This window comes from Gobio gobio (genome assembly GCF_949357685.1).
Source record: "Gobio gobio genome assembly, chromosome: 16".
In the NCBI taxonomy this organism is placed as follows: domain Eukaryota; kingdom Metazoa; phylum Chordata; class Actinopteri; order Cypriniformes; family Gobionidae; genus Gobio; species Gobio gobio.
Window position 1 is genome coordinate 26,772,045 of NC_137109.1, and position 15,633 is coordinate 26,787,677.

Here is a 15,633-nt window from a genome sequence, read left to right on the forward strand (position 1 = left end):
AAGTTGTTCCAAACCTCTATGAATTTCTTTCTTCTGCTGAACACAAAAGAAGATATTTTGAAGAATTTCAATATTACAGTTAATGGCCTCATTGACTTCCATAGTATTTTTCCCCTCATACTATTGAAGTCAGTAGGGCCCATCAACTGTTTGGTTACTCATATTCTTCAAAATATAATCTTTTGTGTTCAGCAGAAGAAAGAAATTCATACAGGTTTGAGACAACTTAAGGGCAAATAAATTATGAAAGAATTTTCATTTTTGGGTGAACTATCCCTTTAAGACTTAGTTTTTTTCATTAATTTAGTTTAGGACTACTGGGCGAACATTACATTGATCAAATTAATATTCATGAGCCAGGCTGATAAGGTTTGTAATGTGTCTCTCCACGCTTTTCAGATCATTCTTATGCCCTTGGTGGTAAGAGAATGATTTAACAAGTTAGGATGTCTGCCGGGTTCTGTTGACATTAGAAACAGGCGGCTGAAATAACTCTTGATTCTTTCTTGTGAAAGCTCAAGAAAGATTCTCTTTGTGTACTCTGACTTTTACTTAATCATCTCTTGACTCATCCCCAGAGAACATGCCCAGTGGCCACTGTTGCTTTACCCAGCTACGGAGGAGGTAAAGGGGGGCATTACTCATTAGCCTGAGCACCACTGGCTGTAATTAAATTTAGCCCCAGAACAATGCTCATTCTTCCATGCTGTATTATTTCATCATTTCACTAATCATTAAATAAGCTTAATACAGTATCTGTCGTCTGGAGTTCCATTTGAGAGGAGATGGTTGTTCTGGCTAGGAATGGGTGGTTTCAGTTCGGGTTCCTGTAAACTGTCTAGAGGCAGCTATATGTGGCACAGATTTTCCTTCCAAAATTATGCATTTTTGCATTTTAAAGGAATAGTTCACCCAAAAATGATGTCACGTGTATATAGTGGTTGTACTAAGTTGCATGACGCAGGTCATCCAAGATCAACACTTCGCGGACAATACACAAGGGAAAGAAACTCACTTGAAATAACGACTAGAACCGACAAAGGGATGAACAAAAGGAAGTTATACAAAGACAACTTAAAGAGTAACTAAACCCTAAACCAACTTTTTTTAGTTAATGATCTGTAATACTGGGGCTTTATTAATGCTGTTCATTGATACGAGTAAATGTTTTGACATTTGAGTATAAAGTGTTTTAATTCTATAAAATATGGTGTAAAACTGCCAAAGTGCTGCCCTCTTAAGGTTGAACGGTGGCTACTGCAGTTGAATTTTCCTATTGGACGTTGTGGTACATCGTGACGTAGGATGGTACCTCCAACGGCTCACTATCCGCGCCCCTAGCACGAGCTCACCACGCCCTCAGAAATGTTTCCCCCAATCACATGATGAGAACGGCTTCACTCCAGTATGAACTGTCATGTTACATGAAGTAGAAACATTATGAATGAAACTCACTTGACACATGCTTTAACATTGTATTGAAGAAAATACGGTTAAATAATGCAGTTGTCAGTACACGTCAGGCTTTTCTTGCGATATTATTGCCGCCCGTCATGTGTACAGATAATTTTCATACATGAGACGCGCTTTCAAACCCTGACACGCAAGTGGTTGCCGCGGACGCAGATAGATTAGGTCAGTTCTCTTGCGCGGCTGCTTCACTAGCATCGTCTGCTGAGTTAACGCAGTTTGAGCAGCGGCTCGCATTGATGAGGCTCCGGGTTTGTGTCTGTAACAGACAATCCACCCTCCTCCACTTCAGGTGAAGGGAGGAGAAATGACCGCTCTGTTGCAAATCTGGCGTCACTCCAGTCATTCTCCATCTTTGCGACTCGCGAGTCTGACAGCTGTCAATCAATCCGTCACTGCGGGTCTCAGGTGCACGCCCTCCGCTCAGCCCCGCCCTCGGTTCGTCCCCTCTGTGTCCGCTGGGCTCTGCCCACTTTTCCAGCATTTTTGAAAATTGCCAGTGGGTGGAGTTAAGCTCTGAGCAGGGGTTTAGTTACCCTTTAACTACATGTGGGATTAAAGGTGCAATAGGTGATTTGGGAAATGCTAACTTTAGCCTACTATTGAAAGCATACAATCCCACCCTCCCTGCAAATCACCATCCAAAGCCACGCCTCCTCCAAAATACATGAACGTGCACAGACCAGAATTGAGACGACCAGAGACAACGTTATTGGATTACATCATGTGTCATTCACCTCGGAGAAACCTTACAGTACAGTAACAGTACTACAATAACAAATGTAAAGAACTGTTTGCCTGCCATTCTCGCTCTGTCTACACAGCGTACATGAACACGCTGATGACGTGTGATGTCTGCGTGGACAGGCTGCGCAGTGGTATGCAAACACACGTTGACTGACAGGGAACATGTTATAATTTCACTCGAACCGAATGCAATGATTAAACGAAAATGAAAATGACCTCATGATTTACTCTCCCTCAAGCCATCCTAGGTGTATATGACTTTCTTCTTTCTGATGAACACAATCAGAGTTATATTAATAAATATCCTGACGCTTCCAAGCTTTATAATGGCAGTGACGAGGTCCATTAATTTTGAAGCTCAAAAAAGCACATCCATAATAAACGTACTCCATACGGCTCCGGGAGGTTAATAAAGGCCTTCTGAAGCGAATCGATGGGGTTTTGTAAGAAAAAATATCCATATTTAAAAATAATATCCATTATTCAACTTACTCAGAAAGTGTAACGCCTCTCGCAGGTCAAAGCGCTTATGCTACGTTCTAGTGATATGTCGCAGCAGTTACGCTTTTTTCATAAGTTGATTACGGAAAGTGGTCTGCTGGAAGCTAGATATTTTACTTTATAAAGTTTTAAAAATTTATATTTTTCTTACAAAACCCAATCGATTAGCTTCAGAAGGCTTTATTAACCCCCTGGAGCCATACATTTATTATGGAGGAGTGTGGTTTTTTGAGCTTCAAAGTCAATGGACCCCATTACTGCCATTTAAAAAGCTTGGAAGCGTCAGGAATCAGGATATTTATAAATATAACTCTGATTGTGTTCATCAGAAAGAAAAAGGTCATATACACCTAGGATGGCTTGATGGTGAGTAAATCATGTAATTTTCATTTAAAGTGAACTACTCCTTTAACATACCAATTGCTATCAGGATATGAGGAGACTTTCAACCAGCATAACAAATATACAAGTTCTGTAGAGAATCACATATTGCATCTTTAATTAGTAACCTAGGTGACAAACAAGGACATTTTAGTAACTATAGAAACGTGAACTTAAAGGGATAGTTCACCCAAAAATGAAAATTCTGTCATCATTTACTCACCCTCAAGTTGTTCCAAACCTGAATGAGTTTCTTTGTTCTGCTGAACTCAAAAGAAGATATTTTGAAGAATGTTTGTAACCAAGCAGATAGAGCAACTATTGACTACCATAGTAGGGGAAAAAATACTATGGTAGTCAATGGTTGCTCGATCTGCATTGTTACAAACATTCTTCACTCTATCTTCTTTTGTGTTCAGCAGAACAAAGAAACTCATACAGGTTTGAAACAACTTGAGGGTGAGTAAATGATGACGAATTTTCATTTTTGGGTGAACTATTGCTTTAACTGACCTGAATAGAAACATAGGAACATGAACAAAAACACAATTAAACATAGCATAACCCTGACACCCTCTTTATTTTTTAAATGTAAAGCAAAAATGATTGAATCTTGAATTTATAAATTAATTAAAATCAGAGCCACATGCCATGGCATCATATTTTATTGATTTTAGTGTTGTTTTATAGAAAATATCTGAATATTCTTCCATATTGTTTTTCTTTAAAAATGAATTGAAATAAAAACCAGTGACTTTGCATTATATTTTATTTTTATGTCGTTGTATGAAAAATACTATATATTATTCTGTTTTTATTTAAGAAAAACAATGACATGACATTGTAATTATTATTTGAATCCCCTTGTATGGAAAATATGTATGATGTATGATTCTTCAATTTCTTCATTTATGGTTGCTTAGAAAACCATGTGAGCGAGTAAATAATGAATATTATTTATTTCAGGTGAATTATCTCTTTAATTCAGAAGTGTAAAGATGCTTTAGGTGAGGCTGAATCACACATGTAAAAGTGATTTAGAGCTCAGTCTGAAGCACTTGTATTTCACATAAGTGAGGTTTCAGACCCAAACACAAATCATGAAGAAGAATTTGAGCAAGCCTTGTGAATATCAGATGAGGCTGACTAATGCTGCATTTAAATGGTGTGCAGTGTCTGTTAATGCCATTGCCTTAAAGTGCAGCCTCATGAGTTATGATGTCACTGTACCAGCAGTGGCTGCTTTTATGATTGACTCAGAGTGTTTGGAGTACTTGTTCTTTCCATTGCTTCTGCTTTCACAGCACATGGCCAGCACACTTCCTCTGTCTGTTTATTCTGCTGTTTTATTCCAAGTACATGTGCTGCTTTCATGCTCCACTCACTCCGTTTTAGTTTCATGTTTTCCCCTCGAGAAACAAATTCCTCCACTTGTCTGCTGCGTTTTTAGAATTGCGATCTCCAATCTCATCAGTTTAGGAATGGACGGCCTGAGCATGACCCAGATTTTTGCCACTGGCCTCTGTAATCATATGAAATAGCATAAACTGTTATGATATACACAAATCTGTTCGAGTTTCCGATGTACTGAATTCATGTATGTCCAAAAGATCACTAATATAAAAAGCAATAGGAGTCCCAGGGGCAGTCACACATTGCAGCTTATTCTGGCCATGAACTGCACACTTTGACAGGAAGAGAACTGACATATACAGCAACCAGCCACAGTTTTTTTTTGTATATGATGTTTGTTTTAGATAAATTGGTGTAAAAAAAAAAATCATTTAAAAAACATTTAAAGGGGACCTATTATGTCCCTTTTTACAAGATGCAATATATCTCAGGTGTCCCCAGAATGTGTCTGTGAAATTTCAGCACAAAATACCCCATAGGTGATTTATTATTTGTTGTAAATGCATCATTAAATGCAAATGAGCTCCCATACCGCCAAAGAGCAAAGAAATGAATGAATGAAATTAATCACGAGAGCAACAGGAGATTGGAAGCTCGTGACAGACGTGCCCAAGAGATGATTCGCCTTGTGATTGGCTGAATGTTAGTTCACTCAAATCCAGGGCCGTGCAGAGAGTTCTTCAGGGGCAGGGGCTCAAATGTAAAAAAGGGGCAATATATATATATATATATATATATATATATATATATATATATATGTATATATATATATGTATATATATATATATATATATATATATATATATATATATATATATATATATATATATATATATATATATATATATATATATAAATATAAATATAAATATATATATATATATATATATATATATATATATATATATATATATATATATATATATATATATATATATGTTAGTTCACTATATATATATATATACTTATGCTCATCAAGCCTACATTTATTTAATCAAAAATACAGAAAAAACAGTAGCCTAATATTGTGAAATATTATTACATTATGTTCTTTTTAACTTTTTATTAATCCAACAATCTTGAAAAGAGTATCACAGTTTCCATCATTGACATTAAATCCTCATATTAGAATGATTTCTGAATGATCATGTGACACTGAAGAGTGGAGTAATGATGCTGAAAATCCAGCTGTGATCACAGGAATAAATTATATTTTAAATTATTTTAAAATAGAAAACCATTATTTTAATAATATTTCACAATATTGCTGTTTTTTATCAAATAAATGCAGGCTTGATGAACATAAGAGACTTCTTTCATAATACTGCATAATATTCAAAAATGGTAACGTTAATATAATAAAGTCCTTTCACGTAACCATTTCGCCAGCCTACACTTCACATAATAGGCCTGTAGGAGCCGGTGGCACTTGGGTTTTGTTAACTTTGATAGTTTCATGAAATAGTAAACGGTGTATCAATATACATAAATACAAGTGAATTTAACACTACTTACCATTAATGCGACTTTTGCTGCTGTGGTTTTGTGCAGTGATTTGTTTGTTGTCAGTTAAAATCCATTTTGTCAGTGATGCAATTTATAAAATGAGACAATCCGCAGGAAATCGTTCCACAAACGTTAGTTCGTCTGTCCATGTCATTTTCAACCGATTTATGAATAAGAACAGAAAATTACCGCTTCACATCGCCCAATGGAATTTGAACTTGCTTTGCCAGATCACGATTGGTTGGTGTATATATGACAAACGAGCATTGGTGAATTGTGTAATACTTTAAAATATATAATATATAGATTTGTAATTAAATCAACACATTAGCTCTGTTTATGGATGAAAAAAAATATTGGTTTAGTTTTTTCCCGTGAGGCCACACACTCTCTGAAAGGACCATATTTGGCGCGAGAGCCGTTTCCGAACAGTGGAAAATCAGCTGTCAATCAAAACGCACGCAACCCATAGCAACTTGTTACGGCAACGCCTCAACAGAAATTATCCGACTTTTGCAGTTTTCCGTTACTATTGTATACATTGTCATGTTATAATCAAATTTATTTAGTTTTATTAACCACAATATTATCATTGATATTTGTCTGAGAGGGGCACTTTTGATTCATTTTGAAAAAGGGCAGGGGCTCGAGCACCCAAAGCCCCCCCCCCTCTGCACGTGCCTGCTCAAATCTAAGTAACAAATCAGAGAACACGGGTGGAAATATTGGTGGTGGGTCAAAAAAAGTGTGAAGGACAGAATCACCTGTTTCTGTTTCGGCTGCTACACCCCTTTTGATTATCATCTCTTATCGCGGTCATGCTCATGCGACATTGCAGTTCTTCATTGTGAAAGTTTATTATTATCTGCATGCGTTTCAAAGCCGTATCAGTCTAAACTTCTGATATATGGTTTTCTTAACGCACATACCAGAAGCACGCGCAGAGAAAGCTGGATGTCAGATGGCACATCCAGTAAGTATTAAACTAAGTTCTCTTTCACGTCTTATTGCGCTTAAACTGTCAAATACACACAAGGTTATGTTAAATTCCCAGAAAATTCACATAAACTCAGTCAGTTATGTCTGTGAAAATAAACCTCAAGTAAAGAAATCGCATGGGTATATTAGATCTGTGTGTTAAAGTGAAAGCAGAGTAATATACAGTACCTACTGCTATATATGCTGTTAATATGAATCAAACAACAAAAGAAAACAGAAAATTGCTCATGGCTCTTGATTAAATAACTTTAGTAGCTTTAAAAAGAATACATTTCTTACTTAAATACAGCTGTTAAATGCTCTGGCGAGGAGATAAGCATGGCAGACTGTGTAAAGCTCACTCAGGGCGGGGGCCATTGCTAATAGGACGGGGCCTAAGCATTTGTGACGTCACCTTGCTAGTAGTCTCACGTATACCAGACCTTTAGACTGACGGCAGAAGGTCTGTACTCTATCGCAGCTTTCATTAGCTGCATTTCCAATGTCGGGCCAAAAGTGGGTGTGCTAGTGTGTGCCATGGCCAGTCGTGTTTTCACTGTCACTTCCAGGACTTGATCGGGCCTGGTCGGGGCTTCCTCTGGGCCAACGGGCAGGGATTTTTGGCCTGCCGAATACCTTGGTCCAAAGCGGGCCAGCTCGTGCTTGAGGAGTGGTTACGAACAAAGGAGTTTATCTGAGTCTGGAGATGATTTCATATACCACCATTAAAGACTTTTAAAATCCTTTTAGATCAAAACTCACTTTCAGATAGTAGCAAATGTTTGAATAACTTCTGTTTGTGATCACCGTATAAGGCAGAAATATTAATATGCCATGCATAACCATTCCCATAGTAAACGTGGTAAATACAACAGCTTGAAGAAATCAGACTTATCAGATAGGCTATCACAATCGTGTATTTATCTGTCAGTGTGTCTCGTTTCTTTATACCGGATGGTCTGATATCCATATTTAGCTCAGCATTTGTCATAAAATAAAGCAATTGCGGTTTTCGGGAGCATCCTCTGTTTCTCTGACTGAAAATATAACTATTGGGACTGTGATTGTCACTGGAGAGAGTGCTAAGCTACTCAGGTCGTACTTTTGTTGAAAAATATGTAGAAGTGACTGTTCTTTCTAAATGTGATAATCTGTCCCATGACTACAAATAAACATAAACAGATGTGACTGAATAAGTAGGTGTGTGTTCTTTCTTTTATGAACGAACAGTAAATACCACTTTATTTCTTTGTGACTAATGTGTAATCTCGACAAATTAATTTATTATGATCAATGTATCACTTATTATTGTAAAACGGTGGTAAAACATCGATGCTTGGGTTTTAAATCTTTAAGTAAAAAAAAAAATCCCAACAAACTGCTGCTTTTATCATGTTGGTTTTGCGATCTCATTAGTTTCCTGGGATTTCTTTCTGATTAGTTTTCTGATAAAACTTCCATTTGTTGCTGAAATGATGGGTTTGTGTGACGTTGTTCCAGAGAGGCGTGTTACGGGTGGGTTTTAGTGAAGCGTTGCAGAGCTTCTGTCCCGACGGTGGAAACGCATGGTTGTTTTGGGCTCGGTGCTAATGGTCAGAGGCTATTAGGCTGTTGAAAGCCCTGGCTCGCTCTGGCCCGACAGTGGAAACGCGCCTATTGGCTAAGGTCCACCCAGAGACCATCTGACTGACATATAACTCATCCAATCACAGTTCAGTTTGTTCCGCGTCATGTTTAGGGGCGTGAAAATGTAAAGTCGATGTCCCTAGAATAACAGACTGGCGTGCATCTATATATTATTCATTCATATGTTGTGCAGGTTTACTGTAACAATGGAGCCATGATTTCCACATACTTTTGAAAATCCAGTGTTTAGTTGATCCTGGTAAGCACTCATTGTCACAGTTATAAACATGAGAGCGTTCTTCTTCCAAGAGGGAGTTTGGCATCAGGGCATTTGTTTCCAGACGGACCGTTAAAGAACGTGACACGCACGTCTCGCGGACATCCTGTAGAATTCAACCAATCAGATGACGACTTTGAAATTGCTGAAGTGTTTCCAGATAAGTGTGCCATATGCATCAGACATTCAGCCCGCGGTCCATGGCCGTGACGTCTGAGGCTGAGACTACCTTGCTAGAAACTGAAAACCGATTTTTCTGAGACGCTGCTTATGGTTTAAAATAAAAGGAGTGCATGGATTTGTACCATTATAGGGTGGCTGTGTATACTCACTGCCGACACACATTTATGTTCAAACATCATGTAAAAATGAATTTTGCAAAATAGGTCCACTTTAAATAATGAAGCAGTCTAAGGTCAGCGAACCCACCAGCTTTTGGGCGTTCTGTGACCAGGTGAACTTGAGACTATGCTGGTTGTGATTTTGACATAGAATAATGTGTCTATTATGGTGCATTCACACCAGACGCGAATAAATTGCGCTATTCGTGCGTAGTTGGACGCTGGAACATTTTGAGATTACTCGCTTCATTTTCGTGTGACATTCACTACACAACAGACATTCATTTGCGTCATGGGAGGGGCTTCTGCCAGCCGGCTCGTCTTGTTGCGAAATGGCTGACATGGATTGTTTTAAAATACGTGAATAAGCTCAATTTGCCGGCTTTAACTAGCTTGTATTCACCTCAATAAGGTGAATTCAGGGTGATTGGGACACTTTTTCCAAGTCATCTGAATGGCAAAAGTGTTCAAATCACCCTGAAATCACCCTTTGTATAGCTCAAATGGAGTAAAGAGCGTTTTTTACAGTTTACCAGATTTTCCGACCTATAAAGTACGTACAGCTCTGGGTATCCACATATGATTTGTCCTCATTGTTGTCACTACTAGAGCAAGCTCCTGATTGGTTAATGCGGCACGAATATCCGCCAAAGTTCAGATTTTTCAACTTGCGCAAATCGCGCCACTCGCGCCACAGAATGTCTATTCGCATTGACATTGATTTTAAAGTACATTATGATAAATTAATTACTGCTTGTTACATCAATACATCTCTAGCAATGTATGTTTATGCTGAAAAATAGTAAAATAATGGTGTGTATTTTTTTTTTAAAACATCTATCGCATGTTGTGAAGTGAGTTGGCGCTCGTCATTTATGTTTCATGCTTCAAAACTTCCGTTAGTGAGCATCGATGCTCCCTGGTTTTCACGGTGCATTGTGGGACTCTTTAGGGAGCGAACGTTTCAGTGCACTGAGATGATTTTGTGATTGAGTCAGCCCTTAAAATGGCCAACTCCCTGATCAGTGCCCTGACTACTGACTACACACAAGCCTCTAGCCAGCATTGTCTCTAAGGCAATGGTCACATTTTTATCCTTTAAAAGCAATTGCTCAGTATTGATTGTGGTGATTTCAATAGAAGAAAGGTGAATTCAGAAACCTCATTTATTCCTTTTGTGATTTACTGCCCTTAAGTAGATGAACATAAATGTTTGTTTCTACAAACAAAGGAAAAATTGACCCCTGCCAGTTTTGCTCATTCTTGCCATCTTTACTTGTTTGATTTTTTTCCTGCTGGATCAATTCGTACCTTGGAACACATAGGATTGTTTAGTAACCCATTTGGCATAAACTGTGTTACTGTAGAAACAAGAAAACAAAGATCGCATTGGCATACATAACACTTCTCGATTCAAACACATTCCTAAAGACAACGATTCGGCTATGTCTATTAAACCCTTGTCAAATACAATCACAGTGATTCAAATCTGCTTTTGCACTGACTCAGAGAGAGCAGTTGTCATGTATAGGTACCAAACAGCTTTAGTCTTTTCAACCACACAATATCATTATTTCTGTGTTACAGTAATTCAAGTGATCACAGAAGTGTTGGGATAAAGCCTATAGTTCGGATATAAACACTGATGTCAACGGCGGTGATCGAAATAGAGTTAGGGTACCCTCACACTGGCAGTTTAGTTTGAAACAGGGCACGGTTTGCATGAACAATTGGTAATGTGAAAGCTGTCTCCTCAAAAGAGTTATTCACAAGCAGCAGAAATCCACATTCCTGCAGCGCACCTGCAGTAGACGCAAATGTCTTTGCGTCACTCTGCTGCACATATTAGCCCCAAACTAATAAAAAAAAAAAACATATATTGACCCCCTTTCTGTTTTCTATAATGCAGCATTCACATTTGTGATGATGTAAGATGCACCAGGTTTCGATAGAATTAAGTGTGTGAAACCAGACCAACAATCACAATCGGCCTAAATCACCTTTTGAAAGTAAGATTGTATTACATTGTTACATCAGTGGATGGCAAGAAGTGACATTTAAAAAAATTATTTTGTCATTGAATCATTAATTCAAGAGATTTGTTCAAAACAGGAATAGTCCTTATGGGTGAGTCATTGAATCATTCTTTCAAACTGAGGTACACTATGTAACTTTTTCTTCAGAATTTACACAATTTATACATTGAGCGACAACATATTAATCCATCAGGGATTTTTTGTTGTTGTCTTATTCTGAAATACGATAGGCTACGCCTATTATAAGCATTTATATTCTGACTATTTTCGACTGGGTGGGACGACAAATGCAGCAGAGTATCCCAGTGTGACTTGTCATAGACATAAACAGAGAGAAGTAACTCCACTACAATGTTCTTCTACAAGAGCTCTATGACATGATATTACTTGTATTATGGTCAAATAAATGCAGCCTTGGTAAGCAGAAAAGTCTGCTTTCAAAAACAAAACAAGAAATGTAACACTTGACTTTACATTGTTGTATCTGTTATGAAAGCTTGTTTCCGCCACGGCATGAAACATTTAAAAAGATAATTTACTTTTTATCTTACAATTCTGACTTTTTCACATTTGTGACTTTTTTTCCTCTCAGAATTACAAGATATAAACTCACAATTGCAATTGAATAAGTCAGAAATGTATGTTTTTATCTCAGAATTTTTTATATCTCACAATTCTGACTTTTTTCTAACAATTGTGCGTTTATATCTCACAATTTTGACTTTATAACTCGCAATTGCGAGTTTATATCATGCAATTCTGAGAAAGTCATAATTACATTTATTATTTTTTATCATGTCGCAGAAACAAGCTTCCGTAGTAGAATACACTGTGAACTAACACAAACAATGAACAATTGTATTTTTATTAAATAATATTGACAGTGGTTAATAAATGCTGTAATTATACATTGCTCATAGTTAGTTCATGTCAACTAATATGCATTAACTTGTAACAGATCAGAGTGTTTTCTCTGTTACTTCCTCGTAATGCCTCTGTTACAACTAATGTTAACAAACAAGGCCTTATTGTAAAATGTTACCAAAAAATCATACTGACGCCAATCTTTTGAAAGGTTAGTGTGTATTGTGAGATGATACTTGTTTGCTCTGCACAGGTAAATTTGTTTTAACCTTATCCTGGGTTTATCTCTGATCTTCTCTTTAATGTAGGAGGAGGGTACGGAATGAGATTTGACTGAACCTTGTATACCAGTTCTGATTCATATCAGACCCTGCTGTCTTGACTGAATTACAAACGCAAGTAAGTTTAAACACCCCACTTAACCAATAAATCCAGAATTACCATCTAACTCACCCAGACTGCATCGAGTTGATTCATGCCTGCGAGGGATACTGATTTGTGTGTCGAGGTCATCAGTAGGCCAAGGGTCTGCCTGCCGAATTACTTTGAAGCCGCTCTGGTTTGCTCTGTTAATGATCTGTCATTTTAAATGGTCCACGCGTGAGAATTCATCTCACATGCCTCACCAGCAGCAATTCCCTCACTGGCTATTTCCATTCACAGCATGGTGAGACTGCATTATGCCTCCTAATGACTTGTGTGAGGTCTGGCGGTTTACAATGAAAGCAGAGGTGCATGAGATCAGTTCTGTATTGATTTGGCCTTAAGAAGATAAGATACACTAATATGTTTAAAGAGAGTTTAATCCTAAATAACCAAGGCTTGTCTATTCATAAATAACCATGATGCATTTTTAATGCGGTAAATAGTTCCTCTAAAACTAAAAGCAGCCATGACCAATTAACCTAGTCTAGACAAACAGGAGAATTTTAAAATTGGAAAGTCGTGCTTTGTTTATAATTGATTAGTGATTCATAAACTTATTCCGGCTAAACAAAGCACTTCGAAATCACATTATAAAAAGACTGGCCACACTTACATCTCACATGTTTGATGTGAATGCTGATTATGCAATGGTACAATCATAATCATTTCAGCTGTTTTGGACCTTCTGTTTGAAGCAAAAGACCCCCCCCCCCCCCCCACACACACACACACACGCTGATAGTATGTGTGAGTGGATTGCTATTTGTTATATAACCTTTGATCATTACATATAAAGCCAGTTTGTGATTTTTCCAGTTCAGGGATTAGAAACAGCTCAAGGAACAAAAACAACTGGAATATTTTGCATAACAAAATAGAAGATTTGACAAAAATTAATTGCTATTGAAATTATTTTAAAGCTGGTAAGCAGTATTTTGTTCTGATCAATTTTCATGAAGACAAAGACCAAAGACATTTTGGTAAACTTTTAAAGAATTACACTTCCTGTTGTCACAGCACAATGTGTACTATGTAAAACCTGTAAAAAAAAAAACCTACACTAATATGTTTAAAAAAACACAAAATCAAAACCACATATTAATGTTAGCAAATGATTTAAATAAATTATGTTGTTCTGAACTTTATTCATCAAAAAACCCTGAACATTTTTAACGCTGTTTCAACAAAAATGTTAAGCAGCACATCTGTTTTCAACATTGATAATTCAACACATCCATCTATATTCTATTTGTCTGGCTGTCTAGTGCTCTATATCATTCTATTGTTCTATTTCCTGAGCACCAAATCAGCATATTAGAATGATTTCTGAAGGGTCAAAATTCAGCTTTGCCATCACAGGAATAAAAAATTACATTTTAAAATGTACTCAAATAGAAGACATTAAGGCCTGGTTTCACAGACAGAGTTTAGATTAAGCCAGGGTTAGGCCTCAGTTTTTTGTACATGCCTTAGAAAAAAAAAACATTACTGGTGTACATCTTGAGACAAAACAATGGCACTGACATATTTTAAGATACAGTATGTCAGTGCAAGTTGCTTTCTGTTAGGACAGCTCAAACATGAATTTTAGTCTGGGACTAGGCTCTGAAACTGGGAATTAACCGAATCAAACACACCTGATCAAGCTAATCAATGTCTTCAGGAATACCAGAAAGATGCAGGCAGGTGAGTTTTTATCAGGGATGGAGCTAAACTCTGCAAAACAGTGGCCCTCTATAGGAACGAAGATGCCCGTGCCTAATATAGGCCTATATGTACAATATAAGCAGTTGCTGTGAAGCTAAAATCATGTGTAACATTGTGTTGCTAATCTAAAACAGCAATTCATTGTTTAGAGTTGGATTCATAGTGTGGTTGAAGCATATAATCTAGCCTTGACGTCACCGCTGATTGGTGGTTATTAAACTTTCTGATGACACAGCAAGGTAGACAATGGCTTTGTCCGAAAACTTAAGCAGCTGACTTTTTACCTCACTGCCCAAACAGGCAATGACTTCACAGACGGAGGTCTTATGAAAATGATTTCGGACAGACTTCTGAGGCAACATAACCGTCTAATGATCTACAACAAAACAGTGCAAGCATTGATGAGAAAATGTTTAAAGCTGCTGTACGTAAAAATGACTAGTGCCTAGTGGTTGAAATGGGTACTGCAGTCCAAATTCAAAATATTGTTTGCCCTGCCCCCTCCTCCTCAGACTCGACAGTCATATGCGGGTTGCCAGTTTGAGGACACACAACAGGAACGAGCACAATTGACAATGGAAGGCGAGGAAACACACACTGCAGGTTGATGAGCTCATATCACATTTTAATCACTTCCGTTCCTAGAGATTTTTAGATGGATTCCGAGGCTTTTTAGGTCGGGTAGAATCTGCAATCTCTGACCCAGTTTGTTTGCTGGCCTCCATTGCAGCAATACGTGGTGTTTTCCGCCAACTGATAACCTGTGGTGTCGAAATACTATTGGGTGAATTGGCAGTGTGCGGTATCGCACAGACCAAAACAAAAACAGACATTCCATCACGGGACGCACATTTCAAAGTAAAATAACTGGCTATAGCATTGCTTTTCAGAGAAACGAGTATGTGAACTCGGCAAGTTTCCTAAATATCTGCAAACATATTATGGTATTTTTATGCTTTAGCACAGTCAAAAACTTACATACAGTACCTTTCATTAATCCAAGCTAGCAATGACATCAAAACTGGAAAAAGTAAAAAACCCTCATCGGTAACACTTTATAATAAGTATATAGTAATAAAGTACTCACAAGTAATTTGCAAACTATTAGTCCATAGTAAATTCATAGTTTATATATTGTAGTCTCTACATTATTAATATATTAACAGCATATATAAGTTATTAATTCATTCTCAATGTAATTTAGAAATTATTATTGTTTAATTCATATGTAAAGAGTTAAGATACGGTTTTTATGATTTGTATCCTAAATCTAAACCTAACAGATGTATTTTATCTCATGAGTGTTTGTATTTACCACACATACATTTACTTACAGTATATTTACATAGACACAAAACAT

At 37.2% G+C, this 15,633-nt stretch overlaps 1 protein-coding gene across 2 annotated transcripts in view; it reads left to right on the forward strand.

Annotated features, from left to right (window-relative positions):
- mid2 (midline 2) overlaps positions 1 to 15,633 on the forward strand; it is a 218,015-nt gene that overhangs the window by 66,861 nt on the left and 135,521 nt on the right. Inside the window, exon 2 of one of the 2 annotated variants that reach the window (XM_079839415.1) lies at positions 12,449 to 12,539. The gene's annotated coding sequence lies outside the window, so the exon portion shown is untranslated. Of the gene's footprint in view, positions 1 to 12,446; positions 12,540 to 15,633 lie in introns of those variants that run through there. The other variant, XM_079839414.1, reaches the window with a different exon arrangement.